Below are 27,837 nucleotides of genomic sequence, written 5' to 3'. Positions count from 1 at the left end.
GGACCCCTACACGGGCGTCCTCAGGCGTTGGTGACCAAGACCGGAAGGACATGATCGTGCTAGACATACTCACTTATTTTTCAAAATCTTAACTTTGTTAAGATACCATGATTATTTACCTAGTAACTGTAAGAACAACACATAACAAAGAGATCACATATACAGCATGAAATATTCAGGTACAAATTACTCTTTATTCAACCTAAATATTAAGTATTGGTCATGTTCTCAATGTGCCTCTGGTAGTCTCCCAAGGCTGAGTTGCTAAGGAATCCCTGAGTCATTTTCTGTAATTCATCCTGTTGCTCGATCTCCAGCCAAGCAAGGCGCCTGTCACAAAATAGCTGCTTATTAAATATGGTGTAGAGAGAAGCAGTGAAACCCAAGGACTTTTGGCCAGGTGACTGTAAAGTTCTTGTAAGTGTCCACACATATAACTCTCCCTCTTCATGAGTTCTCTGTCTTTAAAAGATGGTCTAAGCTAGCTTAGATCCAATAATTCCCGTCTTTTTTTCCCAGTTCAGGGGGCATCCTGTATTTATTTATTTATTTGTTTTTATTTTTTGGATGAGCTACATCCTTATTTCTTAAAGAAAAAGAAAGTGTCCACTCGTTTTGAAAGGATGCCAGAATATTCTGAGGATAGGCAAGGGGAGGGGTAGGAATGATTGGGTTTTCAACCTTAGCACATTTATTCCCTAGGCAAGGACAGTGGGTAAGACCTGGAAAAGAAGGCAAGGGGTTGGTTTATTTTTGAGTGTGGAATTTAAAAGGCTGCACCCTTTCCTTGGATTGCCGGTGCGTGGCTAACAAATACTGCAGGGCAGAAGCAAACAAATGAAGACACAAAGGGGGAGCTACCCGGGGAAGGGGAGAGATGATTGGGCCCCACAGTCCAGAAACAAGCTGGTCCCTGGTGACCTAAACAAGAATGGCTTGCAGTTACCTGGTAGCAGAGCGAGCCCCCAAGGATCAGGTCAGTGTGGTGTAATCAGCCGCCCACAACCCAGTTCACCGGGGGTGTCCTCTAGAAACGGGCCTTCGGGACACATGGCCCTGCCAGAGCTGGGTCCTCAGCTCTGTATACCCTGCTCTCCTCACAAATTAGCAAGTTATTCTCTCATATATTTATTCATTGGAATTTAACACAAACGTGTACGTAGTTTTCATGACATGGGGAAGCAAGAGAAATGTGGTTGTGTAATCTGACGAAGCTTATGACACATGAGGAAAAGCAGACAACTACACAAAAGTTTCCGAAAGTTCTGGTAAATACCAAGAGACCGACTGAGCGACAGCGGAGCGTGCCTGGGGCGTGCGCACAGGAGTGGGCCACCAAGTGCCCACAGTGTGCCACCAAGAGCCCCGGGCGTGCCCACGGGAGCGGGCCACCAAACGCGAGGCGCAACTGAGGGAAGCCGGCCGCGGAAAGGCTGGCCACGCCCGGGCCTGCTGCGTCCTCCCCAGCGCGCTGCGTTGCTCCTTTACTGTGTTTACCACATTGGGGTTTTAAAAGTTCATTCATAAATTCATGAGTCCGCTTATTCGATTCATGAGACACACAAGAACCCACTCTAACAAGTCCCTCCCCCCCTGGTCTCTCCTCCGACACTGTGAGCCCCTGAAAGGTCCTTCCCTGTACCTTGTGCGGTCGTATGTTCGATTACATTCTTTGTCCTGATAGCAGATCTAGAATGTCACTCAGCTCATTCTCTGCGGAAGTTGTGTCATCCAGGGGCCATTAAGTGTCTAATGCTTGTCCCCCTCCTAGGCACCGGCGCAGGGAACCTCACTCCCGTTCCTCACGTGCCTTCGTTGACTGGCTGGAATTCTGGAGGGACAGATCAAGGAAGGCTTCCTGGGGAAAGCGCCTTCCAAGCCGAGACCTTGAGGGCAGAAGCAAGTGGACCGCGCAGGAGCGGAGGGAGCGCCCGCGAGGACGCGGCGCACGAAGAAGGCACCCAAGTATTTCTAAAATAAAGCAGTAAAGTGGAGGTGTGCCACACGTTGGGTACTCGGGATCGGGGGGTCACCACCCCGCACAGCCGATGTGCGGCTCGCTCACTGTCATCATGGACTGGGGGCCGATGCCCTGTTGGGGGACTCTGGCGAGAGCGGGGAGTGAAGGAGCGGGCAGGTACGTGGACAGAGGAGTAAAAGCATCCTGGCAGCGGTGGGATTCGAACCCACGCCCCCGAAGAGACTGGAGCCTTAATCCAGCGCCTTAGACCGCTCGGCCACGCTACCGCCCTGAGGGTTCGGGCTGCCCGCGCTTCCCCGACCTCAAGGTCGCGCAGGTCCCGCCCTCCCGCGTGCCCCTCGCCCCCTCCGTCCGCCCCAGGTCGCGCGCTCGACCCGCGCACTCGGCTTCCTGGCGTTGTCCGATCTTCACCCGCGCGGGAGCCAGGCGCCGGCAGAGAGTCAGTCCCCCGGCCTCAGGAGCGAGCAAGTCCCGCCGTCCGGGTCCGGCCCCGGAGCCGCTGCGGAGAAGCAGCAGCAGCAGCAGCCAAGGAAGGAGCGCAAGCCCCGATCGCGCCCGGACGAGGTGCCCCGGGGCGGCCGCAGCGTGACCCCCGCCCCTCCCTGTCCGGCGCAGCCACGACCCCGACCCACCCAGGAGCTGGGTCCTGCGGTGTGTTTGTAGGAGTGTGCGCAGAGGAACAGGACAGGCGCCTCCTTAGCGCAGTAGGCAGCGCGTCAGTCTCATAATCTGAAGGTCCTGAGTTCGAACCTCAGAGGGGGCACGTATTTTTCCCCCGACCCCACGACAATGCGGGGGATGGGGTGGGGGACGAGTCTGCCTTCCTTCTCCATCCCTTTCTCCCACAAGTGTACTTTTTCAACCGCGGGAATCGCCGGGTAAGACTGACGGACAATTAATTCACTGTTGTGTAACGGGGCCATGTGACGCTCAGTTACAAAATAGTGACTTTCCACCGAGAACCAAATGCTCCAAAATTCTAACGGTTGTTTTTTATACCAACTTCAGACACAGCCAGGACATTATTTAAATGCCTTTCAGATAGGCCTGGCAATTGTTTTTGTTACAAAAACACCAGGGTCAAGAAACCTACTGGCTCTGGGGCCCAGAGAGGAGGCGCGGAGGGAGGGCTGTTTGGGGGGGGGGTGTACCATGGGGTGCAATCCTTTGTTATTAATTACCGATTGGTCGTCTCTCACCATTCTTCTGGAATTGCTTAGGTCACCAGGGACATCCCACAAGACAGGGAATCCGTACCCACTCCGCCCCCAGTCTCACCACATTGTCCCCTTCTCTTGCTCTTTTACCCTTTACTGGACTCTAAGTCACCCACAGAGAGACAAGAAGCAAACACACTGAAGTGATATTTCCAGAGTCAAGATAAGCACCCAACTCACACAAAAATGAACACGATTGAAATTTAGTATCTTGCTCTTAGCCTCTCAGCCTATTGTGTAGGAAATATTCAACAGGTATTTACTGAGGGCCTACCATGTGCCAGGCAAAGCTGTGTCCTTCCTTCCCTGTGAATCCATTCCCTCTCAGCTTTCAAGCCCATCCTTGTGCTCTCTGTGCTGTGATGCTGGGGCTGGGCCTCTGCCCTTCCCACAGGTCCCGCCCCTTTGCCAGGAGACCTCAATGCAGTCAGGTGAACAACATGTTGGAGTCCTGGGCCTAGGACGTGCTCTGCACCGTTCGGCTACTGCCTCAGAGCCACCAGGCCAAATCTGCACGGCCTCCGTGGGTCCCCATCACCTCTCGCCCCCTTCTGGCCCATTCTTTATGTGAAGCCAGCATACGCTTTCCAGGATCATCTCTGATCAGGTTGTTTCTCCCTGCCTGAAATGCCCAGTACCTAGGCATTGCTGCAGGGGTGAGGTCTCCAGTCTACACTCCTGCCATAACCTCAGGACCTGTCCTCTCGGGTGTGTCCCTGCCTTCTTCCCCCACCATCTACCCGCCCTGCCTGCCAGCACCTCAGGTCTGCTTTCAGTTCTTTGAAGGTGCTGTGCTCTTCCCTCTTCCTGGGATGCGGGAGCCAGCCACATTTTTGTCCAGCGTCTTATACCAACCCTCCGATTCTCTGTTTAGACAACGCTTCCGGGAGAAGTGTCCTCTTACCCCTTGAAAAGGTGCCGTCCCTTTACCGTCGGCTGAACTGGAGATGTGGGTAGGGTGGGGGGCTCTGTGTACAGTGAGCATACTTTTTTCTTAATTTTCTGCCTCTATTCCTTTATTCTAATTTAAGTCCATTAACATTTTCCACTTCATGTTATCATAGTGAAGTTGTGAAGACCACGGCAAATCTGCTTTAAATGGTGGCATGAATAAACACATACCTAGAAATGAGCCACAGGACAGTCTTTGGTGGATGATTGGTAAGTTACTTTTCCCCAGTGACCTGGGGCCACAAATAGCCTGGAGCCATGTTCAAAGGAGTGAAAATAGGGTTGGGAATAAGGAAAAGGAACATGGACAGAATTTAAAGGGAAGGGTTAGAAATAATAAATGAATGAACAAAAAGGAAGACATTTGCACTCTGGACAAAACACTTATTTCACACTAGGACATGGAGGAAACACACTGCAGCAGGGGCCCGAATAGCTCAGTCGGCAGAGCATCAGACTTTTAATCTGAGGGTCCAGGGTTCAAGTCCCTGTTCGGGCGTGTCTGCTGGTGTCAGGCTCCACCTTTGTGAAGGCGATGTTTTGTGCAGAAACAGGGACAGATTAGGTAAATCGCAACACCCCCAAGGGTCAAATATTTCAGCTAACAAAATGGGTAAGTGACTCCCATACAAAGTAAAGATAGTAGGAATACCTGGGATTTCTACTAATGTAGACAGCTGAGATCTTTGTGAATGGAACTAACGTGAACATAGCACCAAGATCATAATCTTTGCCTATTAGTCTCATTTAAGTGAAAAAAAAAAAAAAAAGGCTGGAGTAGTTACTACACCCACTTTGTAAAGGATGTGGTTGGCTGTTTGTAGGATTTCTGAGTGAGGCACAGGTGTCTTTAAGAGTTGGTTTGTAAGTGAAGGGCTGAGGAAGGTTTTTGGATATTCATTTCAAGTTCAGTAAGGGTAACAAGGATACAAATTAAACAGAACTCTCATGTAGCCTTGTATTGTACACTATTCTGTAAGGGTGTCGTAATATTGTAAACTTGCTTAAGAAAATAGCATGCTATGATCAGAACTCAGGGTTTCCATGTCTGCCCTGGGGCCAACCACATGGGCCAAGACCATCATTGCCTGGTATCATACTCATTGATATTTGATTTGTATCACCGATGCATGGAGCAACCTTCCAATGTACTTGATTTCCACTGCAGTCTGCTTTACATAGATGAGATTATGCTAATCGACTACAGATGTGGCTGAAATACGTTCACACCCTGGCTTGGAATGTCTCTGACATTTGGTTACAGTGTGTCTGTCCTCCAGGCCTGAAAAACTCTGGGGTGAATTAACATGGTTTCTGTTTCTGCAAAGGAGAGGAACAGATTCTGAACAGCGATGGCACCAGGAAGGATCATTCCCTAAGGAACTGCCTGAAGATCCAGCCCATCCAGCCCTCTGGTGTCTCCCAAATCTTTAAGTGCATCCGTTAAGCTGTGGGGATACAGGCTTCTGGAACCAGAGGCTGAGGGGCCTGAAGACACTGAGATGTGCCGTGTTGAGTCTGCATCCCGGCGGCCTGTTGAGAGAGCTCTCCCAAAATACAAAGTCTCGGAGGCCCAGACGTTTTGCGGGAACAATCCAAGTCTTGCCCTGTCTTTTCCCAGCACTAAGCCAGAGAGGTGTGGCCTGCAGGATGGATTTCAGTAGGTGTGTCCCCTGTGAGCAGTTTTGCAAAGATCCAAATTTGAGATGTTGATTGCCTGGAGTAAGAGAGTGGTAGGGAATATGGAAGGAAGACAGAAAGAGTTAAAATGTTAATTAACTCATGGATTTATTTGACGAGGGCTCATGGTCAGGTAGTGAGGCATACCCACCGGAGCTACAGGAGTGGACAAAACAAATCAGGAGGACCCTCGTGGAGTGTACGGAGTAAGGGCATGGGTGGGTGATAGTAAGCGTGTTGAATAAAAGGACGAGGCAGGTCAGCAGTAAGTGCTGTGAAGACAAGAACACAGGTGCTCTGATGTATTGGGAGGTCAGAGGCCGAGAAGGCGTGGTGTGTTAATTTTCTAGGGCTGCCGGCTCGAATCACCACCAACTGTGTGGCTTAACACAATTAGAGCTTAATTTTCTATTCGCAGAAATCAAGTGATTAATTACGTTTTGGAGGCTAGAGTCCAAAATCAAGGTATTGACAGAGCTGCGCTCCCTCTGAAGGTCCTGGGGAAGAACCCTTCCTTGCGTCTTCCCCGCGCGGGGTGGTCTCAGCAACGCCGGACACGCATGTCTGTGGAGCACCGGCCAGCGCGGTGCGTGTAGGTGGGAAAGTAGTCAGGGCCGGGTTACACCGGAGGCCGCGGCCAGGACCTGCGGTGTATGTGAGAGGAGGCCACAGGCCTCGCTGGGAAAACTGAACGTCAGGTTTTCGTTTCCTCGTCCCATCTTGTTTGCAACACACTGAGTGGCACCGGTCAAGGCCACTGCCCCAAGGAAGAACGGAAATCAGAGGGACTCGGACGCAAGATCTGGCTCTTGGGAAGAGGTGAGGATAAGTCGCGGCGGGTGTAGACGGCCCAGGAGCCAGAAAACTGACACCCCCTCCCTCTCCCTGGCCCCGGGACTTCGGGTCCACCCGCCAGGGCGCAAAAGTGAGCTGCCCCCTCTGAGGTTCGAACTCAGGACCTTCAGATTATGAGACTGACGCGCTGCCTACTGCGCTAAGGAGGCAGGTGGCGAAGCGCCCTCGGCGCACGGTTTTACCCAGATTGCACGTGGCCCAGCTTCGCGCCGTCCCCGCCCCGGGCAGAAAACGCCCTCCGGCCGGAGCTGCCAAACCCTCGGGCCCACGGAGGCCGAGGCCCAGGACCCGGACGCGCGCCCCCCGCTCCAGCTTGTCCCGAACTCCCTCGGGGACCCCGCCCGCCCGCGGGACCACCTTGCACACACACGACTGCGGCCCCCAGTGTCAGGAGGAGCCCCAGGTCCCGCCCGTTCTCGGCCTCCCCCCACCCCCGGCCGCGCGGTCCAGACGCTGAGGCGTCCGGGGAGGGGTGGCTGCGGCGCGTCCGACTCCCGCACCTGAGTCCCTGTCCCACCCCCGCACCTGTCGTCCGTCAGACTCCCGCACCTGAGTGCCTGTCTCCCCCCCCTCCCCCCCGTCGTCCGTCCGACTCCCGCTCCTGAGTGCCTGGCCCACCTCCGAACCTGTCGTCCGTCCGACTCCAGCACCTGAGTGCCTGCCCCCGCCTCCCCGCCCCTGTCGTCCGTCCGACTCCTGCTCCTGAGTCCCTGTCCCCCTGCCTGTCTGCAAGCTGTAGTTTGGGATTCTAGAGACACGCCCTCTGAATGACTTCAATATGCCAAGTGAGCATTTTTGGAGCAGCTGTGTTCTGCCTGTAGCTTAACTCGCGTGCTTTGAATCAAATTCTGCAGTTTAAGTACTGTTAATTGAAGCATAGTTGACACACACAGGTGCTCGTTTCAGGCGTGCAACACAGCGACCAGGCAAGTCTGTACCCTCTGCTGTGCTCAGCACGGGTGCAGCCACCATCGGTCCCCAGGCCAGGCTAGTGCAATGTCATGGGCTGATTCCCCGGGGCTGTGCCTTTCACCCAGTGACTTGTTCATTCTCATGCTAGTGTGATTTTTAAGACTGTGAATAGTGTGACCACATTTTCTAAGAGATCCGGTAATGAAAACGAGAATGATTGCCGTATGAGCCCCAGTGCGACCCAGACATCGTGAAAAGCTCTAAAATGAAAAAGCAGGTACAACTGGTTGAGCCAGGTAATCAAAACAGGGAGAACCTCACTAGAGAAGCGGATCTGGAACCCCCCACGGGGGAGGAGGAGGTGTGGACCTGCACAGGGACACTGAGTCCACAAGTCCGATGACGTTCTAACCAAAGATCTTTCACCTCCCAAATGACACTAACAGTTGAAAATGGCATGGGGTCTAATACTAGGAAAAAACAGGCATGATGTTATTGGTTGCTCTCTTTCCTGATCAGAGGTTGCAGCAGGTGCATGAGCTAGAGAGGACACGTTAGTACCACGTGCTGGCCCCTGGTAGCCTGGAGCTGATTCCTCAGAGGACCTTGCTGTCTGCCATGTGCTATCACTTTAAGTCATGCGTCAAAATACAGCAGCAAGACAGAAGATTTCCCCCAGCCCCTATGCCTTTTATTTGCATCATGGCATTGAAAACCTTCTTCTCGGTCAGTATGTAGATTTAACGAAATTACCAGATACATAAAACAAATGGTTGTTGGTACCTTGTTCAAATACAAACTAGACCTTGCCCGCCTATCTGTATATCTGGCAAAAAGCACAAATGTAAATTTTGACAAATTCTATTTAGCCTACAAACTTTTTACCAAAGCAAATGAAAAGATATTATCTGGTAAGTGTTCTGCACACCTTGTACACAGCACTGCTAAAAAATAATTGTGTTTGTTTCCTCGTGATATTGAGGCTGTTGTGGTTTTTGGAGCTTTATGGTCACTGTGTAGTTTCTTCAAAATGTGCAGAAGAACTGAATGAGATTTCCGACTTCATAGAAATGGACCGAGGCATGTGCCTCCCAGATGGCTATTGTGTACCATCTGCCATAGGAAAAAATGTCAAACCGCTGGCTTCCTGTCAAACCTTCACTTTCAAAGTGTGAGATAGAATATCCTCTAATTTGGAAACACTTTGAGGGTGAGAGTAGCGAAAAGGACCACAATAAAACAGAAATTTATATGCTCTTTCTCCAACATTGTTTGATGGTATGATGTAGATCGTGACAAAAGTTTATACACACACATGCAGACACAGACTCGTGTTGACGGGAAATAACACTGCTTTGGAAAGAAAGAAAATGTTCACAGGAAAGGGCAGCCAAACAGGTGAAACAGGACTTTTTTGATTTATTTACTAAAAGTATAACTTATTTAAAATCAAGTTTTATTTCACAAGTTCAGATTACTGCTGTGTTTTCGGGCTCTGCGCTGACAGTGCAAATGGACCCTGCTTGGGATTCTCTCTCTCTCTGCCCTCCCCCAACTTGCTGTCTTTCAAGATAAATAAACAAATAAAAGAAAAACAAATTACTGCTGTGTTTTTATCAAGATGAGGACAAATGCAGAAGGAGCAGCTCTGTAGGCTGGAGAGCAGATCAAGGCATCTGTGAGCACATGCCTTTTAGACATTCAGCGGAGGAGACATCAGTCACATCACTGACTACACTTGGTGGGAAATGGGGTTGGAGGTCTAAGTATGGGAAGCATCAGGGCAGAGGGTTCTTACCGTCACGTCATCAGGTGAGCTCAGGCAGGCAGCGGGTGTACATACAGAACGTATGTGGACTCACATCAGAGCCCTGGGGAACTCCAAATTTTAGAGGTTGGGAAGATGAGGAAGTAAGGAACTGCGTTTAAGTAGAAGGAAAACTGGGAGGGTGTGGTATTCTGGAAGCAAAGTGAAGAATGTGTTTTTGTGAAGAGGAAATATCAACTGGGCCAAATGCTCCTGAGAAGTGGGCAAACTGAAGATTGAGAATTGACCACTGGATTTCTCAGCATAGAGTCTGCGGGGACACGAGAGGGTTTCTGTGGAGTGGGGGGAGAAGTCTGGTTTAGAATGGGTTAAAAAGAGGAGCACAGTCAGGGGTGTTCTTGACCCACAGATAGTCAGAGTCTGGAGAAAGTGGTGGCGCATTTTTGATTTGTCCAGGGGCTGGGAGTGGGGAAAGGAAATGAAGGCTATCCTTGCTAGTAATTCTAATGACTACCCATGAAACCTGGGCTGCATATGGAAGGAGGTGTAGAGGTGAGGACGAAAGAGACACGTTAAATAATTTGCCAGTAGGCAAGAGAAAATGAGCCAGAAAGGCAAGAAGTGGTCAGTATAAGATATAATTGAAATTTACATCTTGGGTTGGTACTTGAAGTTTAAGTGTAAGGTCAAAGGTGGTGAGTTTTTCAAATTGCAGGTTGTGATGCCTTTGTGGGCCATGAATCACTTCAGTGGATCACAACTAGAATTTCAATTTATTTATTTATTTTTTTAATGTTTTTTATTTATTTTTGGGACAGAGAGAGACAGAGCATGAACGGGGGACGAGGGATACACAGAATCGGAAACAGGCTCCAGGCTCCGAGCCATCAGCCCAGAGCCCCGTCGGGCTCGAACTCACGGACAGCGAGATCGTGACCTGGCTGAAGTCGGACGCTTAACCGACTGCGCCACCCAGGCGCCCCTAGAATTTCAATTTAGATGAAAGAATAGGTTGCAAAATGTCAGCATGCATTACAAATAAGTAAGGGTTGTGATGTGAATAGCATTTCTAATTACGGATCCTACTAGAAGAAATTTGAGAAACACTAGGGGAGGAGGGAGAGAATACCTTCAGCAGTGAAAAGCCTAGAGAGAGGAGGGTTGGATGGCAGGAAGGGCTGAGGGAACCAGCATCCCGCTTGCACACCTGGGCCCCATTTGCTCCACGAGGTTTTGGAAGCTGTGGTGTATCCTCTCTCTGCAGGGAAAGAGAAGAGAGCATGGGTAGGATTTTTTCTCACAAGTTTCATAGGTACCTGGGGAAGGTGGAAGTATAGAAGTTGGCTCCTGACAGAATCATGCAGGCAAATTTACTGAAACTGTGATTCTTAAGGGGGAAGAAACTACAGTTCTCAGATTAAGGGAATTGTTAATATTTCTTTCCCTCTTTGACAATTAGTCTAGCCTAGATTTTATCCTGAAATATCTTCCTGTCATTGTCTTCTTATCCTTTTCTCCCCTCCTTTTTCTCCTCAATCTCCTGCTCTGTCCTCCCCACCTGCTGAGACCCCTCAGTTCTGAGCCAGTTCTCAAGTATGTTAAGGAGATGATTCCCAGCAACACGTCCTCATCAGCTCTGTTGGCTTCCTTTCATTCACTTCCAAACTTGTCTTCTGACCCTGGGGACTCCCATGTGGCAGTGAACAATGGCATTTCTCCACCTGTGTGGACTGGGCCTGTTGTTCTGTTTAGACCCTGGTTTTCCAATCTCACATCTTCATAAGAAAAGCATCGCCTTGGAGGAGACCAGCTGCTGTGATGGCAGGTGAATGGCATCATCATGTTCCTGTCCTTTTCAACCCCCCGTTCTGTTTTACTTGCCATGTTCCTCCAGCGACCTGGTCCCATGGATTCTCCCTCTTCTGTGCTCTACTCAGGGCCTGTCACTTGACGTGTCCTGCAAGCCATTGTGGAGAAGGTGAATAGGGGCTGACGTTGGGCTGAGCCCAGAGACCCCAGCCCTGAGTCCTTGAAAAGAGTTGGCATTTCCCCTGTTTGGTACTTTATTGTAATTCATCCATCCATGTGGGTCACATAATTTGCATAAAGGCACCTGTGTGTCAGCTGTGGCCCAGCTCCCACAGTACTGGCAGGACCAGCCTGCAAAAATACCAGTTACACCGACCTCTCTGGCCAGAAGGACGCTTCTCGGTCTCCGCATGGTCTTTGAGGTCAAGTTTAAAGTCTGGAGCATTGTCAAGACACAGCTCACAATGTGTTCTGATGATCTATAAAAGTGTAAACAAGAGTTCCAAAGCATAGAGGCTTGTGGAAGGAAGAATAATGCCTCCCCCCCACCCCCCAACAAAGGTATCCATGTATCCCTGGAACCTGTGAATTTTACATGGTGGAAGGGACTTGGGGGATGCAATGAAGGTCAAGGACCTTGATCACAAGAGTCCTTAAAAGTGGCAGGGGAAGCAGAGAGTAGGTCATGGGGTGTGATTTGAGAAGGACCCCACTGATGGCTCTTAGTAGCCTTTGGAAGTCACGAATGGCCATTAGCCTACAGCCAGCAGAAAACAAAGACATCAGTGTCTAAAGCCTCTCAGAAAGAAATGCACTGGCCAAAACCTTGATTTCAGCATGGTGGGACCACACCAGACTCCGGGGCGACAGGAGTCCAAGGTTTGTGCTGCTTGAAGCCAATTAAGTTTGGGGCAATGTGCTATGATTTCTAAAAACAAAAACAAAACAAACCCCATTTTATTCTCTTTCTTGATTCTGTGGGCTTGACTGGGCAATTGTTTCATGTGATGTGAGCAGGAACTCCAGTCCTCCCCAGCAGGCATGATTGGGCTGGGATGTCCCCGAGGGCGCACTCACCTGACTGGCAGGGGCAGTTGATGCTTCTGATCTACTAGTGTTGGAGAAATGAATAAAGTACTTCGCCAAAGATGGCCAACGGGACTAAAACAAGCTCTGGTCTCTGGCTTGGAGACCCCTCTTCCGGGTTCTTCTTGCCCTGTTTGCTGTGCCCGAGAAAACCTCCACAGATATGGAGGCTGACAACTATAAATTACCCTTCCCGCTTGCGTTCGGGGCTCGGATCTTTGGAGAAATGGTCTCCTTTGAGCCCGCCGGTGTTAAATAAATTTCCGAACCACCAAGATCTCCAAGTGCTGTTTGGTTTTTCTGCCAGCGTTCCAGCCTGGTTCCATAACACAAGGACTCAGCTGAAGCTGCTCCCTGGGGGGCCTCGCCTTGGCCTTGCCACGTGGCTGCTTTCCCACAGTCTGGTTACCGGGTTCTGAGGGGGAGCTTTCCAGGAAACCAAGTGAGAAGCTGCAAGGGTTCTTCTGGCTCGGGCCTCAGGCCTGGAGCTGTTGTTGGGGAACTGGGGAGACCCTGGGCCCCGAGGCCTCCACTTGGCCTGTCCAAAAGACATCGCTGAGGCTCTGGGTCTCCTCAGGAGAGAGAATTCAAGAGTAGACACAATGCAGTGGACGAGAGACGCAAGCACGTTAAGTTTATTAAAGTGAAGAGGGATGAGGTTTTTGCGGTGATGGTGGGGTCTGGAGCTGACGGCCAAGAAAAAATTCCTGAAGACGACGTCTTTGGTGCAAAGACATGACTTTATTGAAGCATGGGACGGGACTGGTGGGCAGAAAGAGTTGCCCAGGACCACGAAGACAGACTGGTTGTATACTATGGTGTTGAGGCAGGTAAAGTACAGGGGAAGTTTCAAGCGAGATTCTCATGTGCTAGAGAAGACTCACAGGACACTGGAGGCCTAGCTAGTGTCAAGGTATGGTGGTTTTCCCTCTAGCAAAGCGTTAGCATTGAGACAGCAGGGGGTTCCTGGAGAAACGTTTTACTCTCAAGTATTTGTCAATGGGCTGCAGGTTATAAGGAAACTTAGTTCTACCTGCCATTTCCTTCTGCCTTTGTTCCCACATCACTATGGAGGGGAGGGTGGTGTTGGGGCTCCAGGAAACAGAGTCTACAGGTTTCTGGAGATTAGACAATGGATAAGATTGCCTTTTCTTGTTAGTTACTAAGGCATTTGTAAACTGATGGAGACTCCCGTCCTGCAGGACTGTGATCTCTAGTTAACCCTCTGTTTTCCCCCTTTTTTTGTTCTTGGGCATCCAGGAGAGCCCGAGGAACATCACACATGTCCCACCTGGTTGGTAGTGGTGGGGGTGCTGTTTGCAGCTTGTCAGCTTGCCTTTTGCTCCCTCCTCAAAAAGTACACTCTAGAGATGTGAGAGGGTGAGAGAGAGAGAGAGAGAGGGAGAGAGCGGGAACATGCTAGAGCGAGCTGCGGGCCCCGGGGGTTGGGTTTGTATTTTTTACTGACAGCGGTTAAGGAGGGGCTGGAATGTTCTTACTTGGGACAGGGCTTTCTTGGAAGCAGGGCTACATGCTTCTTTTCCTCCTTATTTGGTTACGGGTTCCTGTCCTGGCTCCCTTAGGGAGGAGATTTTGGTATGTTAATGTCCTATAATGAAGGAGTAGTGTGAACTGTGACCCACTTTGTAGCCACCTCGCCCGTCTAGTGTGATGGGGGTCCTCGGGAAGTGCTGCCTGGCCAGGACTCTGACCTTCCCCACCGCTGTGCACAGCCTCCTCCGGGCTGGCCTCCAGGCTTCCTCTTAGAGACTAACTAACCGCCCTTTCTTACAGAAATGTCACAGGGCCACTTCAGTGACATTCTAGGAGGTCAGCCCAGGTTCACTGGGACCGGCCCACAGGGCGGTCGGTGACAGATGTGCCACATTCAGGTCAGTCTTTGGAGACTGGCTTTTACACAAGGTGGGTCTGTCATCCTTCCTGTTACCGCCTCATCCTTACCTTCCCTCCAACGGCCTGGCCCGTGCACCTCCGATTCTCTCGAGCTAAACTAGTAACTGGTGCATTTCCTGATTGGTTTCCCTGGCAACCAGTCTCTGTCCCCTGGGGATCCAAAAGTCACCTCATTAACATAACAAAGCACACCTCTGTAGTTCTCCCAATTTAGGAAATTCCATGAGGTGTGGGAGCTCAGTGCCAGGAACACAATAAAGACCAAATATATACTTATTGTTCAAAAGAAAGCACAGGCCCCAAATGGTGTTATATAGGCCAAGTCACCAAACCTGGGCGTAACACCTAACTTGACTGCAGTTCCAGCCTTCTCTGGAAGTGAAAGTCTCAACAGGTCGGTTGGGAATTTTCTGATCAGCACCAAAGAGGTAATTTGTCACTTGGGCCTTCTCAACACCCCCCGCCCCCCCCCCAAAGTAAATTGATGTAATCCTCCTAAGACTCTCCTGCCCCTTACCCAATGGGAAGTTCACTTGCTCGGAACAATCCTTTTTTTTTTTTTTTTTGGCTACCAACTTCTTTTGTTGAGGGGGCGGTGTCTATCAGGCAGGCTACCTCACTTACACTGATCGGGAAATTCCTGATTGATTGGTTTAAGATTCCATCTCTGGAAGAGCCAAAACTAATTAAGTCTTGTTTTGGTGACATGGTGCTTAGCATAAGCCACTCCTTTTGGGGCCTGTTGTCTTATTATTATTATTTTTTAAACACTATCCTATGCTTGATGTTTAGGTTTTGATGCAGGGGAGGGTGGTGCAGTCAGTTGGGACTGGAGGACACTCTTCTGACCAGCCTATTATCGCGGGGATTTCTCCGTGGTGCCCTGGGCCTTTCCCAAAGCAGTAAGGCTGTATCACATTTTGTAAATACAGCTGCATAAGAACTGCACGCTGTGACAAGTATATAATAAGGCAGTTGGTAACAAGTCCGAACTTCAAGTTGTTTTCAGCGGCTTCTCACACAAAAATCTGCGCACAAATGTTCTTACTGGATTGGACAAAAGACCTAAAGAGATATTTCACCAAAGAAGGTACATAAATGCAAATAAGCAGATGAAAAAAGTTTCCACATCATTAGCTGCTAGGGAAAGACAAATTACCACCACAGCGAGGTATCATTCTGTACCTGTCAGAATGGCTAGAGTAAAACTGACCACACCAAAGACTGATGAGGCTGTGTACACGGCTGGTGGGCAGGTGATGGCACAGCCACTCTGAAAAGCAGTTTGGCAGTTTCTTTAGAAACCAAACATGCAAGTACCAAGTTGCAGTCCTGAGTATTTACTCCAGAGGAATGCAGGCTGATATTTACACAAAAACCTGTACACAAAGGTGTATAATAGCTTTATTCATAATAGCAACAAACTGGAAATGCCCCAGATGTCTTTCAGTGGGAGGAAGTTCACACAAAGTGTGGTAAATTCACACTAGAGAATACTACTCAGTAAGAAAAAGGAATAAACCATTGATGCATTCAACAACCTGGATGAATCTCCAGAGAATTATCATAGTGAGTGCAAAAAGACAATCTCAAGAGGTTCCATGCTCTGTGATTCCATTTATGTCCCATTCTTGAAATTACAATTATAGATATGGAAAGCAGATTAGTGATTGCCACATATGTGGGGGTGGGGGGCAGGAGGAAAGTGGATGTGGCTGTAAAAGGTCGACATCCCAGTGCTGATGGAAATGTTCTGTATCTTGACTTTATCATATCAGCAACCTGCTAGTGACATTGCACTCAAGTTTTGCAAGATGTCACCACTGGGGGCAACCAGGTAAACGGTGCCTGGTTGGGATCTCAGTGCCTTATTTATAACTGCATGTGAATCTACAGTTGTCTAACAATTAAAAATTTAATTCAAAGATGATGGAGGTCAGGACCTGGAAAGTAACCATTTCTAGGGGTCCTTACAGGAGGGGAAGAGGAGAGTCAGAAGCGGAGCAGACAGAGCCGGGAGAAGGATGGCAGGAGTGGAAGTCCCAGGACCAAGGGAAGGCGCTGGAGGCAGGGAGGGACACCAGCAGTGTGCAGCCTGCACACCATTAATTTAGGGCCAAAAAAGAACCAAGGCATTTGAAGGCTGGCAAGTGCAGGGTAATGTTCTCTGAGGGCAGACCTCAGCTACTGCGGGACTGATGCGGCAAAGAAGTGGAGACAAATGCTGTTCTTCCAACGGGTGTGGTGGTGGGTGAAGGGGAGTCCGGGAAGAATCCGGAGGGCAAGGCAGGAGGGCAAGTGTGTGTTTGGTGTGTGAAGATGGAGATTCAGGCATTCCTACCGTGAAAAGAGGCAGGTAAGGGAGAGGTCAAGACCCAGGGCAGCATGGCATGGGCCGAGCGGTCATTAGCTCAGACGAGTGTTAATCAGCCTTGGAAATGAGGGAAACCTTGTTCTTTGAGAAGCAAGGCAAAGACTGGGCCCAGCTCAGAGCGGGCAGGTCAGCAGGAGGGCTAGGGAGGCTAAGGCAGCGTCTGGGCTCCCTCTGCCGCGCTCCCCGCCCCGCCCCGCCTCGGCGGGGTACATTCTCAGCCAGTTCCCTGTCCCGGGAACCTTTCCTGTGCTCTCCTTTCCTGCCTCTCTTGCTCTGCAGAGCTGCGTGGAGCGCACTCACTCAATAAATATTTGTTGAAGGGACGTGAAATGGAGAATAAAATGGAATTGCTATTCCTCCTATTAAACTTCCCTTCCCCCTGTACACCTGCAGTCCCTGCCTTTGGCAGAGAATGGGGCTGGGGGTGGGGGAGGGGGTCATGACGCGGAAAGGAGCGCCTCGGGCCTCCTGCCTCGGGCTCCGGGTGCAGGGATGGAGTCCGCGGGCGGGAAGAGAGGGCGGGTTTGTGCGGAGCCGAGCTGCAGCCAGAGAAGCAGATGCCGCAGGGAAGAGGGGAGGGAAGTGGTTTTCCTTGAGCACTTTTGGCTCCTCCCGTTACACGTTCTCTTCCGGCCTCTCCCAGGGCGTCCTTATCGCACCATCCTCCTGGTCTGCACGTTTTCAGAAAAAGTCGCCCTTTTTCTTTTTTTTTTTTCGGTTCAACGGATATTGTGACACTTGTTGGGGTCAAAATCAATATTCTAACTATTACAGGCTCCAAAAAAAAAAAAAAAAGAGAGCTCTTTGCCGAAACCCGGGATCGAACCAGGGACCTTTAGATCTTCAGTCTAACGCTCTCCCAACTGAGCTATTTCGGCTCCGCCCACTTAGCCCTCTTCTAAGATAGATGACTTTATCACTGGAGTCTTTACGTACTCAGCACGCTGAAGCATGTTGAGGAAACCAAAGATAACGGAACGGTTTCGTGTCGGATCCCTCCGCGATCGACGAGGAGGGGCACGGAAGACAGTCCAGGTAGCTACCATGAAGACCGCCCTAAGGACTGGTTTAGCTCTGCCATGAACCCCGGGCGGGGTCCACATGCCCCTCGTCCCCTCTGCGGGTGGGGTCCACATGCGCCCCGTCGCCCCTGCGGGTGGGGCCCGGGTGGGGTCCACACGCTCCTCGTCCCCCCTGAGGATAGAGTCCACATGCCCCTCGTCCTCCCGAGGGTGGGGTCCACACAATCATCCCCCCCCCCCCCCGTCCCCCCCCGCGCGTCCCCGCGCAGGTATAGACTCCGAAGTCGAGGTCGCGCAGCGGCTCACAGGCCGGAGGCAGGTGCATCCAGCCTGTAGGGTTGTTCGGAGCCTCTAACAACACCGTCCCTGGTGGTCTAGTGGTTAGGATTCGGCGCTCTCACCGCCGCGGCCCGGGTTCGATTCCCGGTCAGGGAAAGTGACTTTTTCTGCCTGCGCCGGCCGGCAGGAGCAAGTACCCTTGGCATTCAATTCTACAAGAACTAACTTTTCATTTTCACGTGAGGCATCTTTGCAACCCTCCACAAGTGTTGGTGTTGCACGTGCAAAATGACAACATAATTCCGTGGTGTAAACAAAACGATGAGAGAACGCTCACCCGGCTGCACTGCCAGCGCCGCGCGGTTCCCAGAGTCCCGCGGCCCCGACCCCACGGGAGGGCTCCGGAGCCGGGAAGTTCGGAGGGAAGCGGTCACCTGCGGGGCTCTTTGGAACGAGCTGAGCACCTGGACCACGGGCAGGAGGCCGGGAGGGGCCAGGAAGTCACCAGGCGGGGGTGTCCCACCACCCCCTCGAGCGCCCAGGACTGCGGCGGCTGATGCAAGCAGGGTCGCCCGGGACAAGCCTTCCTGGCAGCCCGTCCTGCCCTTCCCTGCCACTCGGGACACCCAGCCCCGCCGTGTGGCCCCCTGGACGCCTCCCCTCCCACCCCCCCGGTACGCTCTGTCCCCCGCCGTGGCCCTTCCCCCCTGGGCGCTCTGTCCCCCGCTGCGGCTCTGACCCCTGGACGGCCTGCTCCGCCGCGGCTCTGACTCTGGGACGCCCTGCCCTCCCCCCGGACGCCCTGTGCCACCCTGGACGCCCCCCTCCCCCGGTACGCTCTGTCCCCCGCCGTGGCTCTGACCCCCGGGACGCCCTGTCCCCCTGGACGCCCTGTTCCCCGGGACGTCGGTGGCAACAGCTGCCCGAGGAACTGCCGGGACGGACGCACGAGGGGTCGCCGCGTCCCTGAACGCACACCTGGGGAAGCCGACGGTGAAGTCCCGTCTGTCCCGCGGCGGCACCAGTCTTCTTACTCGGCTCGTCTAGATCGCAGCCACGTTGTAGTGCTTGTTTCCTCCTCATTTCTCGAGTTCCATGCACAGTGACCTCTCTGCTGCCACACGAGGTCGTGGTGCCCCGATCTCACTGTACCAACAGGTGGGGACACGATGTTTTAATGATCATGTTAAATGAAGCAGTTCTCTTTTTCTGATTAGTTTCACATTCCCGCCCCTTCCCCTCTATATAAAATCATGAATTCCCCAAACCTCTGTGAGCTGGGGCAGTCCTTTGTCATCCTGCCAATACCTCCCTCAGTTAATAAAGTTTGACACATATGTAAGATCAAGTTGTCCAATAAGTTTGTCTACCATAGACCTGGGCACTATGCTTGGCACTGATTATATATACAAAACCAAAACCCACAGGTAGCAGTCTGGAGAGTAAACGGAACCTACTGTGCTAGGATACAGATTAGGGAAATTTTTTTCTCCATGGAGAAAAAGTAACAGCTTATAACAGGAGAAAAACCATATAGCTTTCAAAGAAGAGTCCCTTGTCCCTAATCTAATTAGCTTTATGTGGAAAAGTTAAAAAAAAAAAAAAAAGACATTAAGCACCTTCAGGGCTCCCACCCAGACTGCTCCCTAAAAATAGATATAAAAAGAAATGAAGCAAAGATTGTTGCTTCAGAGAAGACAAAATATGACAATGTGAAAAGATTGCTCAGGAAGCAATTACCTTCAGGCCTAGAGGGCTGATTTCCTGTGAAACATAAGGCAGAAAGACACAGAATAGCCTCGTATATACTGGAAGCTGACAAACTATACTTTTTTATTTCTAATGATATATATCTAATGATGTATATATCTAATATATATATGATATATATATCTAATATATATCTAATATATATGATATATATATCTAATTATATATATATATATATATATATATATATATATATATATATATATATATATATAGTTTTTTTCAATTTTACATCCAAGTTAGTTAGCATATAGTGCAATGATGATTTCAGGAGTAGAATGTAGTGATTCATCCCCTACATACAACACCCAATGCTCCTCCCAAGGGGCCTCCTTAATGCCCTTTACTCATTTAGCCAACCCCTCACCCACAACCCCTCCAGCAACCCTCAGTTTGTTCTCTGTATTTAAGAGTCTCTTACGTTTTGTCCCCCTCCCTGCAAACTATCCTCTGTAGCTAGCAGTCAATACTTGCTGAATGACTGGGTAGACTGTCGTTGTCCACTTGTTGGTATAGTCTCTCTCAGCTTACTTCATCCTTCTGTTTTCCCCTCTGAGTTCATCATGCAGGAATGCAAACACTAGAGAGAGAAATCAGTTTTTGGATTGGTGCTTTGATGGATCAAGGTGAAATTGGTGAAACACTGAATCAATAAACATGTAGCAGGATGGTATTCTTGCTCTGTGTCTCTAAGCATTAAATATGGTCACAAAGTGGTGGGTCTGTACCAAGCTCTGGCCATCGCGTCGGGAGATCCAGAACCCATGGGAGTACACAGTCCTGATGGTGGAGAGGACACTGCTGTAGTGGCGAGGGATTCAGGGAGCACTGGACGGGGAGCCCAGGTGAGGGCAGCAGACACCACAGGTGAGGAAGGGGGCTCCCAGCTTGGGATATATTGTGGGACTAGGGAAAGGGAGGCTTTAGCTCGGAGGGTGACTATGTTGCTTCTGCTCTCTTGATAATCTTTTTTCTTAGTCATTTTCCTGAAGAAGTTTTGCAGGTAATTACTAGAGTATTGCAACTAAGGATGAGGAGATACTAGTGAATCACTTTGTGACATACATTTGTTTGTTGAAGCCACACTAACACTTCATTGATCAATCACCCACCTGCCCTCCCTCTCCCATCTGCTTCCCAAGGGAAACCCTCAGCCTCCTTCCACAGTCACTGGCTGTTTCATGCACCGCCTTCTCTCCATTCAAAGGAGAAAGGAAGAGGGACAAACATGACCCAGCCCCATCGATGGGATGGCACCCCTACACCGGGTGGGGCTCTCTGGGCAAATTGTGACTCTGAGTTGTGATCCCCCGGTTGTTTACAAAATGGAAAGGAGAGAACGCAAGGAGCGGGATGTGAACGTACCTAACGCCACTGAGCTCTACCCTTATAAACGGTTAAAATGCTCAGTTGTGCGTGATGTGTTTTTAACCACAACTTAAAACAAGACACCCCGTGCCTGGCTGGGAGTATGGGGCTCCTGGGTCTGGCCGGAGAGGGTCCTGTCATCCGCAGTGTGAATATTCCGCCATCTGGAATATTCTATTCCTGTCCAGGTGGATACACGTTGTCAAGGACAGTAGGTGTGGGCGCTGTCGCACCTGGGAAGGCTGCTGGGACTCTGTCAGCAGGTTATCAGGCCAACATTTCCAAGGGGCGTTATTGCTGCACAAGACAACCTCAGCGCCTTACACCTGCCTGGTCGTACCCGAGTCTACGCAGCTCTCTCTCAAGGATGACGGTCCAGCCAAACCCCAGTAAAATAACTAGTGTTTCCAGGGGTGCCCTGGGGCTCCTGTGGGGGAGGTGAAGTGTGCCCTCCACGCTTATTTGGAAGGTGCTCCAGCTTGACCCTGTAAGGCGCAGCTGGTGACCTCTGTAGGTGGCGGAGGCCGTGTGAACAGAGGAGAGCCGTGGATGCTGACCTCGGAGGATGGGGGGATGTGGCCACAACCAGGGTCCGGCAGCCACCAGGGGACTGGCGCCACCCCCTCCGCCAGAGCCTGCGCGCGAGGACACCACAGCTCTGCCTCCAGGATCGCGGGAGTACGCGCATCCCCTCCAGCGCATGTCCCGCGAGACCACGAGCGTTACCGCGAGAGCACAAGCATCCCCGCGAGAGCACGCGCGTCTGCGGCTTCCGGCAGTGACGGGAGCCGCGGGAACGTGCGGTGAGTTCCAGGAACGAGTGTGGGAAATGGTACCAAAGGCTAGGCTTCCTTGGAATGTCCGCAAACACACTCCGTGAAAGTTTTGAAGATAAAAGCAGATCAAACAGAAACTGCAGCTAACTTTACTGCGACCTTATTTCTGACATAAAATGCCCTCAGCGTATTCTCACGTATGGACCAAACTGCCTTCGTCAAAGGTGCGGGTCATGGCAGCCCCGCGCCTGCGCAGAGCAGACGCGGCGCAGTTTAGCAGCCGATCTGCTCTGTGACGACACAGAGACTGCTACGCCACCGCCGCCCGGCTCCTCAGGGACTGCCTGGTCCCCGCCCGCAGTGAGGGAGGCGGGCTGCCGGTCAGAGGGCGGAGGCCTAGCGAGGCGGAAGTCTCCGGCGGCTGCTGTTCACGCCTCTAGGGGGCCGGGAGGGAGCATCTGCGCCGGAAGTGGTAGCGTGGCCGAGCGGTCTAAGGCGCTGGATTAAGGCTCCAGTCTCTTCGGGGGCGTGGGTTCGAATCCCACCGCTGCCAGAGCTTCTTTTTCTTTCTTCACGCGCAGTGTGGACCGTCCCCACATCCTGAGACAGGCCCCTTTTTCTCCTCCTTTGCCTCGTGTTTGCTCCGGATACAGCCGCAGCCCGGCCAGGAGGTGCTTTTGTTCTCGCGGTCCTCAGTACGAAGGACCGTACGACAGACTCCGGCATCCCTTTGTATCTCCAGGCACATCCTCCGACGCCTGTGAAGGAATAAGATGTGTCCAGAATGGCCCCGGATCTTCCTGAGGCCCCGGCAGCGGCCTGTCTCGTGTCTGGAACCCTGTGCAGATCCGACAAGAGACCCCCGCGGAGGGGGTACTGGTCCCATGACTGCGGACACGCCCGCCAGCGCCAGGTGCGATCCGGCGACAGGTGTGTCCCAGCGCCGGGTGCCTCCCAGCGCCTGGTGCTCCCCAGCGCCAGGTGCCCCCTAGCGTCCGGTGCGTCCCAGCGTCGGGTACCGTCCAGCGTCGGGTGCTCCCTAGTGGCGAGTACCCCGCAGCCGCAGGTGCCCCCCAGCGTCAGGTACCCCCAGTGCCGGGTGCCCCCATCGCCGAGTGCCCCCCTGCGGCGGGTGCCATCCAGCGCCGAGTGCTACTTCTAGAGGCGATCCCCTCCCCTCTGCGTGCTTTTCTGCTTCTGCTCAGCTGCGCCGCACGTCGCTGCCGCTTGGGGGCTCCCTGCTCTGAGCAGATCTTACGCACACAGGCCTCTTTTTCATCTTCTAGTCCTTAGTGTGGAAGCTGTTTTCTCCAGGATGCCTTCCCTGGCCTCCCTCTGCCTCCTATCAGCTACAGGGTTACTATTAGGGAGGGGATATGGAGAAGAGCTCAGAGAACCTCCACCTCCACCGTGAAGCTTAGAGTCCAGTGGGGTTCACAAGCATTACATAAGTTATTACGAAAATATGGTAACATGTCTACCTAAAAAGAGAGTTCGCGAGTGGACTTTGAAGTTCCGGATTTAGGACAACAGAGAAGTTAGAGAATAGCAGGGGCTCAGGCTGGATGGAAGGACACACACCACACTGTTCCCAGTGGCTACTGCTGGGACAAGAGGCAGTTTTTCACCAGACTCTCCGTTTCTGCGTGCATTGTATCTGTGCCGATTTCACTCCCCAGCAACCAATTCTCCGATTTTCTGCAGACACCCATAAGGCCCACAAGACTGTACCCTGCTTTAGATGCCATTTGCAGGTCGCAGACCTCCCTTCTAGCTGACTGACCAGCTACAAATCGGGGGTTCCCGAGACTCCCTCCTCAGGTTTGATAATTTGCTCAAATGGCTCAGAACTCAGGCCCACATCTGACTTTCGTTTACTGGTTTGTTATAAACAACTATAAGTCAGAAACAGCCAAGTGGAAGAGATGCACAGGGCAAGGTGGGCAGGGGGTGGGGGGATCCAGAGCTGCCCTGCCCTCGCCAGGTGGGGCACTTCCCAGCACCTCCAGGCCTTCATCAGCTGGGAAGTGCTCCTAATTCTGTCATTTAGGAGTTTTTATGAAGGTTTCATCACGTAGGGATGATGGATTATAATCCCTAGCCCCTCTCCCCTCCCGGAAAGCTTGGGGACGGGGGTTGGGGCTGAAAGTCCCAGGCTTCTAACTATGGCTTGGTCTTTCTAGCGACTAGTCCCATTCTGAAACCTACCAACACGGCCTTGTTAGAACAAAAGAGGCTCCTGGCACCCAGGAAATTCCAAGGGACTTAGGACCTATGTCAGGAAATGGGGCAAAGACCAATTATATATTTCTTATTATCCCCCAGAGCAGTAACTGCCCTCTCTCCTGCACTGTCTTTCAAGGATACTCATATAAGGAACGGCCTGGGAAGATAGAGATAGTGTCTCCATCTGGTGCAAAGGATAGACGTTCATACTGAGCTCCCTGTGGTCAGGGTGGCTACCCACTGTGTGTGCAGGCATCCATCTCAGCCCATCTGAGTCACCCCTGTGGGAGCTGGTGCTTGAGGAATCTGTAGAGGCTGAGAGCCTGGCTCTTGCTGTTACGGTGAGAAATAAAATGTCCTTTGCCTCTGTAGGGTGGTAGAATAATTCTTTGCCATGAGAATTATTTTGAGCTAAAGGCACTTACAAATACAGCTGCAAGAAGGGTGTTCTGACCCTCTCTTTTTTCTTCTGGAAAGCAGATAAAACCCGTATGTGGAAGATGTCCACCTTATATCCCAACACAAAAGTAGCATTCTTATCATGGAGGGCAGGAGGCTGAAGTTGAGAGAATTCTGCACAGACCTCCTTAAAATAATTTTTCCTTTAGCCTCACCTATTTTAGTTTCCTTTCCACAATTGCTTCTCTGTTCAACCTAATGTAAAGGCATTTCAGTTTTGCCACTGGTTGCATATTCATTTCCTTAGGAGGGTTCATGTGTTGTGTAAAACTTCCATGAGGTCAGTTTGTGTGTTTTTGTCTTGTTCCTGCCCTATGTCGGGCCAGGTAAGGATCCCGAGAGAGTGGAGGTAGAGTTTTGCCCAACTTACATCTCTTGCATCTCTTGTGCTCTGCCCGCACCCTTGATGCTCCGACAGGCTAATCTGTGTCTTTATCAGACTTGATAGATGCATGTTGTCAGCCGACAGAGAAAAGAGAAATTAGTGCTTTCACTTTTACATGTTAGTGTTTAGATTGTACCACATAAGTACAAGCTGCAGTTCACATCCAGGGATTACAGTTCTGCGAAAGGACCCAGATGTGAGGAGTACATCAGGGGTCAGCCAAACAGTCATCATCCTCCTATTGCTGTTTCCATCCTTGTCCTTTTAAACACTTGTCTTTTCTTCCTGCTTTGGAATTTGTGCACCTATCCCACAGCTGATTTCTGTCTTCCTTCCTCTCTGTACTGTGCACTTTCTCCTACTGAAACAGGTATGAAATGATGATGCCATTGATGAGATAGCTGATATTTCCCATCTCGTGCAATTTGATCGTACTGGATTTGTTAGTTACCTTATGTTTTCACCTGATTCGTTTCCTGCCACTATTGGATATTTCCCCCTAATTCTTCAAAATAGCAGTGACACTCCTAAATATTCTTTCCCAAGTAGCCAATGCATCAGTTATTATTTTTCCCTGGAGATCTTTCTCTTAGCCTTCTCTGCCTCGCTGATCTGGATCGGCTGCTGCCGGGGTCAGTGGTTTGCCTTGGCTGCTTCCTTTTGCAAAGTTTGCTTTTTGGATATTTATTTATTTGATTGATGGGTTTATTTTATTGATTTGTTTGGGTGGAGTGTATGATAAAATAAGCATGTGAGGTAAAGTTTTTGAGACCTTTCCTGTCTTTAAGATACCTATTTTACCTCCTAGTGGGTTAATCCTTTGAGTATAGAAATTGAAGTTAAAAACATGTTCCATTAGGATTTTGAAGGCATTGCTCTATGGTCTGTCATCTTCAAGTGCTACTCTTGTTTATTCCCAAGCTAATTTATTTTCTTGTCCTTTGTATTTGACTTTTTTTTTTTTTCCTGCCTGAAAACTCTGGAAGTCTTTCTTTTATGCACAGGATTTTGTGATTTCTCATTGGTGTGTCTGGTGTAGATGTTTTGCCGTTCACTGAATTGTGTGCTAGGCAGGGCTTTCTCTCTAGGAACTAATTTTCTTACGTGATTATGTTGATAATTTCCTGTCTGTTTTTATTGTTGTTTTGGAACTTCTACTAACTGGGATCCCCAGACTGCTCCTCTAGGTTTTTGTGCTTTCTTTTTATTATATTTTATACATTATAAAAGATACCCAAGTATAAAAATTTTGAAGTGCAATATTAAAATGAGCACTTTTGAACTTGTCACTCAAAATCTAGAATTGAACCATCCAACACAGTATCAACTGGCCACCTATGGCTACGGAGCACTTCAAATGTGGCTAGTGTGACTGAGGAACTGAATTTTTAATTCTAACTATTTAAAAGTTAAATTTAAAAGACAATTCTGCATTCTGTTACTGGAAAACTTTTAAGTATGTTTGGGACAACTTGGCTTTGTGAATTTATTTGTCAACTGTAAGTTTTAGGAATGCGAGCACAGATCTGGCACATTGTCTCTGTCGGACCGGCCCGGGCTAGAACATTACTAAGATGTTCACACCAAGTATGAACCTCTCTCTTACCCTATCACTGATTCCTTTTGTCACTGACTCCTTATCATTCCTTTACTTAAACAAACAATCTACACTTATGAATAGATCACTAATCAGGGTATTATTTTGTTTTCCATGTTTTTGAACCTTGTGAAAATGGTACCAAACTGCACGTTGTCTTATGGGACTTGCCTTTCCCGTTCGACAAGAACGTCCGCTCTCTACCCATGTTCGTGGGCACGTTCACCTCTGTGACATACTCATTATTTAAATCTGGCAACGTTTGTTTTCCTACTTACTGTTGGTGAACACTGGGTTGCTCCCGGGGTTTTGCTACTATGAGCAGATGTGCTGTGAAGATCCTTGCACGTGGCTCTCGGTGCCTACGCGCAGGACCCTCTCGGGGCGCGTTCCTAGGAATGGAACCACAGAGTTGTAGGGCATGGTTCAGCTTTACAGGAGAGTCTGCTTGTTTCCCAGTGTGCCTGCATCAGTTTTCAGCACGGCCAGTGAGTACCACAACTCCGCGTCCTTGCCAAAACTTGGTCAGGTCCGTTTTATCTTTCTCAACCTAGCGGAGTCTCACAGCCGTCACTGTGCTCAGAGTCCCTGGTTACAAGACTGTACACCCTTTGTGTGTGGTCATCATTCTGTTTCCTGTGAAACACTTCTTCATGCCTTCTGCCTGTTTTGAGGTTGTCTTTTGCTTATTGATTTAAAGGAGTTTTTATATAAGGTCAAACCATATTAAACTGCCACTATTCAACCTCTAAATATGGCAGTTCATGTGACTAACCCTAAAATATTTTGGATGACAATTATTTGCCCAAGTATGTGAGTTCAAAATGTTTTTTCAATTCATGAGAAAATTGTACTTTCCTTTTCTTTATGGTGAATTTGATGAAAGAAATTCATTTTAATCTAGTTGAATTTATCAGAAATTTTTCTTTAAAAGTAACCTTTTTGGTGTCTTGTTTGAGAAATCTTTTCTTGACCTGAGGGTATACAAATATTATCCAAAATTTACTTGTAAAAGGATAAAAATTTGCCTTTCATAAGGCAAATTCTTGGCTAAGAATTACATTGCAATATAAATTATAGAATCAGTTTGCCATTTTCCACAAAAATGCACTCTTGGGATTTTTATTTAGGTTGCAGTGAATATGTTGGTCAATTTTGGGAACTGACATTTTAATAACACCGAGTCTTCCAATGCATGAACAAGTATAGTCTTGGCCAAGAACAGTCAAATCAGTCTTGAAGAAAAAGAAATAGGACTTCGTCTACGAGATGAAAACATATTATAAAGCTGTGGTAATTAACCAGTTTGGCATTGGTGTAAGGATAGGCAGTCGACCAATGGAACAGAAGGGGAGGCTAAGACTTCCAGACCCTAACCCTCCCAAACCCCTCTTCAGCGTGACTATGT

The 27,837-nt window shown here is 50.0% G+C and overlaps 1 long non-coding RNA gene and 7 other non-coding genes across 8 annotated transcripts; 4 read left to right on the top strand and 4 right to left on the bottom strand.

Moving 5' to 3' along the window:
- Nucleotides 1–2,165: 2,165 nt before the first annotated feature.
- On the bottom strand, nucleotides 2,166–2,247 carry TRNAL-AAG. Its single transcript has one exon. It is a non-coding gene; the product is annotated as a tRNA-Leu (tRNA).
- Nucleotides 2,248–2,671: 424 nt separating this feature from the next.
- On the top strand, nucleotides 2,672–2,744 carry TRNAM-CAU. Its single transcript has one exon. It is a non-coding gene; the product is annotated as a tRNA-Met (tRNA).
- A 1,831-nt stretch (nucleotides 2,745–4,575) lies between these two features.
- TRNAK-UUU lies at nucleotides 4,576–4,648 on the top strand. Its single transcript has one exon. It is a non-coding gene; the product is annotated as a tRNA-Lys (tRNA).
- A 2,112-nt stretch (nucleotides 4,649–6,760) lies between these two features.
- Nucleotides 6,761–6,833, bottom strand: TRNAM-CAU. The gene has a single exon. It is a non-coding gene; the product is annotated as a tRNA-Met (tRNA).
- Nucleotides 6,834–10,319: 3,486 nt separating this feature from the next.
- Nucleotides 10,320–21,789, bottom strand: LOC122219334. The gene is made up of 4 exons (XR_006202342.1): nucleotides 21,544–21,789; nucleotides 20,040–20,198; nucleotides 18,827–18,994; nucleotides 10,320–10,622 (listed from the first exon to the last, which is right to left on the bottom strand). It is a non-coding gene; the product is annotated as an uncharacterized LOC122219334 (long non-coding RNA).
- TRNAF-GAA lies at nucleotides 17,353–17,425 on the bottom strand. Its single transcript has one exon. It is a non-coding gene; the product is annotated as a tRNA-Phe (tRNA).
- TRNAE-CUC lies at nucleotides 17,933–18,004 on the top strand. Its single transcript has one exon. It is a non-coding gene; the product is annotated as a tRNA-Glu (tRNA).
- Nucleotides 21,790–22,233: 444 nt separating the features above from the next.
- TRNAL-AAG lies at nucleotides 22,234–22,315 on the top strand. Its single transcript has one exon. It is a non-coding gene; the product is annotated as a tRNA-Leu (tRNA).
- Nucleotides 22,316–27,837: the final 5,522 nt, after the last annotated feature.

This window comes from Panthera leo, chromosome B2 (assembly GCF_018350215.1).
Source record: "Panthera leo isolate Ple1 chromosome B2, P.leo_Ple1_pat1.1, whole genome shotgun sequence".
Taxonomy (NCBI): domain Eukaryota; kingdom Metazoa; phylum Chordata; class Mammalia; order Carnivora; family Felidae; genus Panthera; species Panthera leo.
The sequence above is the reverse complement of the archived record's forward strand: the minus strand, read 5'-3'. Positions and strand labels throughout refer to the sequence as shown.